Here is a 5,000-nt window from a genome sequence, read left to right on the forward strand (position 1 = left end):
TGGTAACTTATTCTATTAATCTCTTTTGTCAAACAGTTATGAATATGTGACCGGCTTCTTTTAGATTCTGTCTACTAAATATTTACTCATTCGTCAGCCTGGCACTGTTACTATAGTAGAAGACACTTGCCCAAGGTGCTGCTCAGTAGGACTGAACCTGAAAGCATGTGGTTGCAAAGTCAACTTTTTAACAATGCAGCCATGCTTTTTTTTTTTTTAAATTGCTTTTGAAGAACTTTTTCACATCTCCAAATTTTTCACTTAACTCCTACAAAGTTGAATTGTAGAAAATTGTGAAAAACTCCAACCAAAAAATGTCGTATCTGTCAGCATCAAATAAATATCTTACCTAAGCATTTCACTTTCTGTATTATAATGATTTCAATATGAACTGCTCCTCCCTATATATTTGCGACATTGGCAATCCTACATCTTGCCCCTTTCTTTTTTGCAATTTTCGTCTCCTTTTTGCTTTTATTACTTACCATTCTGCCACTATTTTTTCTCTTTACAAATGCTATTCAGAATCATTGCATCCCTTCGCACATGTATCCAAAATATGAAAACTATTTTTCTATCCTCCTTTTTGTCCCCTTCTTCGTCTTTCATAGTCCAACCCTCCTTATCACCTTTTCCTATTTATTCGTTTAATTTTCCTAACATTTTGTGCATATCGTTGCTTGCTCATGTTAGATTGTTTATTGCTGTTGTATAACAAGCTTTATGATGCTATGTATTTATATCTTTTATAACGATATATCTTTTATAACACACTATATTGCTTTATTGCTTATTGGTATTGTGTAGTTTGGTTTATTGGAATCTGTATCTGGTTATAACTGGCCATATTTCTATTGTGTGATAACAGACCAGCATTTTGGCTTTCACTGCTGGCAGTTTCTTTATAGCTTGTTGTTAACAATAATGTTATATATGTATGTGTGTATATAAATATATGCACATACACACTCACTTCAATATCGTGGGATAACAATGTGTTATGTGCATCATATTTAATGTTATTATAATTGTATTTCAAAGCCACAACCTTTATTTTATGGTGGTGGAAGCATATGAGCAGTGCAAAAAAAAAAAAAAAAAAAGTAAGAAAAAGATGCCTTGTGGTATTTAGGCATCATTCTTTACATTCTGAGTTCAAATCCTACCTTGGCTAACTTCACCTTTCATTTCCCCCCAGGGATGATGAAATACGGTTTTCACTTTTGTTACTCTATATCTCACTCAGCAGAGTAAAAATTGTGAATGCCACTACATATATATATATATTTATACATACATACAATGTATATATATATGTGTGTGTGTGTGTAATGTATGAATGTGTGTATGTATCTTTTCAATGCTTCAGTATTCAATTCTTATATTAATGGTGCATATGCATACTGTTAATGTGTTTTTATCACTTGCAAATCCTGAAAAGCAACTTACAAACTTCCCTGTGCATAGTATTACAACACTGGTTCACTGTGCTGTACACCAGTGGGACAAAGGATTAGTATTTTTTTTTTGTATTGTATTTCATTGTATTGTATTTCTTTGTTGACACTCTAAATTCTGTTAGTCTATGTGAAATTTTTTGTATTTCATACTCTGTTAGGAATGTTTTCAGTATTTGTACATATGCGTACACACACATGCGCACACACACATGTATATATGCATAATATATATATAAATAATATATATATATAAATAATATATATACATATATATATGTACATGCATACCTATGTATGTATATAGGTATGCATATATGGGTACAGGACGTCACAAAATGTAAACAACATAAAATACAGAAATAAAGTTGGGTATGCAAAGAGCGAATGAAACAAATGCAAAACAAGACAAGTAATATAGAAAAAAGACCCTTCATTAGTTGTCGGCTGCCCTTCTACTCCTAATTTTGTGCATTGTATGTCCTGTTTTTGTTATCAACTTTGACCCTCTGCAAATCCCAAATTTCATTTTGGTTCGCGGGAGCAACTGCTTTCAAAGTCTTATATTGTCATTCAGTACTCGAAATAAGGAGTAGAAGGGTTGTTTTTTTATGTTACTTGTCTTGTTTTCCATTTGTTTCTCTCATGTTTTGCATACCCAATTTTATTTTCGTATTTCATGTTGTTTACGTTTTGTGATATCCTGTATCCATATATGTATACATGTATATGTATGTACATATATGTATGTATAAATGCATATATATATATATATATATATATATATATATATATATATATATTTATATATTATTTATGATATTATTTGATTGAATGCCACGCATCCATTTCCAAGTAAGTTTATCTTATAATATATTTATGTGTGTGTGTATATGTCTGTATCGAAGCGTTTCGAAGAGTTACTAACTCTTCGAAACACTTAGTTTTAGAATGGTGCCAGCTGATGAAGGAAATGTTCTCTATGTGGCCTGTGTATTTTCTGTGCTCTGTTTATGTTCTGTTTCTCAATTTGTCCACGTTTTTTTGTGACGTCCTGTACCCAGATATACATCTATATATACATGTAGATGTAGGTATGTACATACATGTACGTATATATGCATATACTCACATATTATTTGTATTATTATTATATGGTCTAACGCACGCGTCCTTTTTGCAAGTAAGTTTTAACTATATATATGTGTGTGTGTGTGTGTGTGTGTGTGTGTGAGTATATAGCATGAAATTACACTTGCTTGGCTGGTAACTGAGGAATTTATGACCTGTGTTTGCATTCTGTTTGTCTGTACATTCAGTGCATTTAGCATGTCTTTCTGTCCATTTGTTTATTAATATGCGTGTTTGACTTCTGAATGTGTGTATGTGTGTGTATGCACACTCATACGTGTACATGTCTTTGGGAATTGAACTTACAACCTTACAATCATGAGCCTAATACCATAACCACTAAGCCACACATGCACGCACACACACACACACACATACATAAATATTTTCATATATATATTTTCATATATATATTTTCATATATATATATTTCACAAATACATAACTAGCTCTATTGCAGTTGCTACATACCAATTATACTCACTAATCACTGATTGGCCCTGGGTTATAAAAGAAGTTACTTGCTAAAGATTCCATGAAGTGGAACTGAGCCTCAGACCCGATGGTTGTTAAGTGAATTTCATAACAACACAGCCATGTGTAAATACATATATACGCACACCCACACATTATACATGTATGTATATTTATGTGTGTGTGTGGGGGTACTGTTCTAAAAAATCCCCTACATGTGTACGAGTGTGTCTGTGTGCGTGCATTTGTGAGACTAAGTCTGTGAACATTGTTTGATATTAACGATAGCATTAGTGATTACAAATTTTGAAAAAATTACTTTGAAAGTTCGTGTGGCGGTGCTGTGGTGTTATGGTGCGTCAGCAATGTAGATACAGTGAGTGAGAATCTTAGGAAACCTTGGTTCAAACACAAACATCATCACCGCACCAATGACTAAATTGCATTCCGATTTAATCTGTATATAAATTGGAAACCTTTTCTTTGGTGAAACTATCCAATAACAAATATATTCTTTGGTTAATCCTGCATATAATCTATGTACAGAAACTTATAGGAATTCTTGTATTGAATTTTATAGATTTTCTTTGGTAAGAAACTCCTTTTCGTCTTCACCTTTGAAAATATATATGTATGTGTGTAGATAGATAAATAGTTATATACATACGTGTGTGTTATATATATATATATATATATATATATATATATAGATAGATGTATTCATATATATATATTTATTTTATTTTAATTTCTTTTTAAACATGGTGCTTTTATACTGATATGTTTGTTTAGGTGTATATATATGCAGCATGTATATACAAGTGTGTATATATGTCTATATATATGTGTGTGTGTATGTTTATATATACACACACACATACATACGTGTACATGCAAAGTCACGTGTTTTCATTTTCAATGTGTATATATGTATATGTATTCCAGTATATTCTTTTCATAGTTACATATATGTATATTTGAATGTTTACGTGGTAGTATATATGAGTGTATATGTGAATACACACACACACACACACACACACACACATAGCTTTGTATGTGTCTTACACATTTCTGTACACTGTGCATATATCCACGTACACATACATGGATCTGTGTCTGTATATCTGTATATATTTATATACGTGCATTAATTTTTATAGGTAAATATATTCTTGAAATTTTGTTTTGTTAGTTCTATGTAAAAGCTAGAGATTGCTAAGTTAAAGTTTATTTATCCTGTTTTTATTTGCTGTTTGAAATGTTCCTGCATCCTTTTGCACAACGATACACACAGAAATGCATGCACATTGAATACACAAATGCACACACACACATGCACAGAGAATCCCATAGACTCACACACACACACACAGACTTTCGTATGCACTTGCACACACATATCTGCATACGTATACATCTGTGTGTTTGCATGTATGCTTGCTATCTTTGTGTTCATACTGAAGTGTAATATCCCTCGTCAGAATAAAGTGTGTGTGATGTTAATGTGTGTGTGTTTGTGTGAGCGTGTTTGCATGTAATGAGAGAAGAATAAGATTGAAAGAAAAAGATGGAGGGAGAATAAGAGATGTGAGAGAGAGGGAGAAAGACAGAGCAAGAGAGAGAGATGTAGGTGAGTGGGAGTGTGAATGAGTGTGAGAGAAATCTGCTTGTACACTAGAAATCTTAAATTCCGATTTATTCCTTATTTAAGGACGACAAATGAGAATTCCTTGTGTTGTACTAGTGTTGTATATATTGAATTCATTTAGTTTCAATCTCCCATATACATACATATATACATGCATATATTGATATATACGTAAGTGTATATATATATATATATATATATATATATATATATGCATGCATATGTACATGTGTGTGAATGATATTTATACTTACATGTATAGATATGATACACATACTTGAATACAT

The 5,000-nt window shown here is 31.8% G+C and overlaps 1 protein-coding gene across 4 annotated transcripts in view; it reads left to right on the forward strand.

The window, feature by feature from the left end:
- The window catches only part of LOC106879281 (branched-chain-amino-acid aminotransferase, cytosolic), a 345,814-nt gene that overhangs the window by 58,444 nt on the left and 282,370 nt on the right, over positions 1-5,000 (forward strand). Inside the window, exon 1 of one of the 4 annotated variants that reach the window (XM_089361669.1) lies at positions 3,259-3,669. The exons of the other annotated variants lie outside the window; for them this stretch is intronic. The gene's annotated coding sequence lies outside the window, so the exon portion shown is untranslated. Of the gene's footprint in view, positions 1-3,258; positions 3,670-5,000 lie in introns of those variants that run through there. 4 annotated transcript variants of the gene reach the window in all.

This window comes from Octopus bimaculoides, chromosome 13 (assembly GCF_046866305.1).
Source record: "Octopus bimaculoides isolate indiv1 chromosome 13, ASM4686630v1, whole genome shotgun sequence".
Taxonomy (NCBI): domain Eukaryota; kingdom Metazoa; phylum Mollusca; class Cephalopoda; order Octopoda; family Octopodidae; genus Octopus; species Octopus bimaculoides.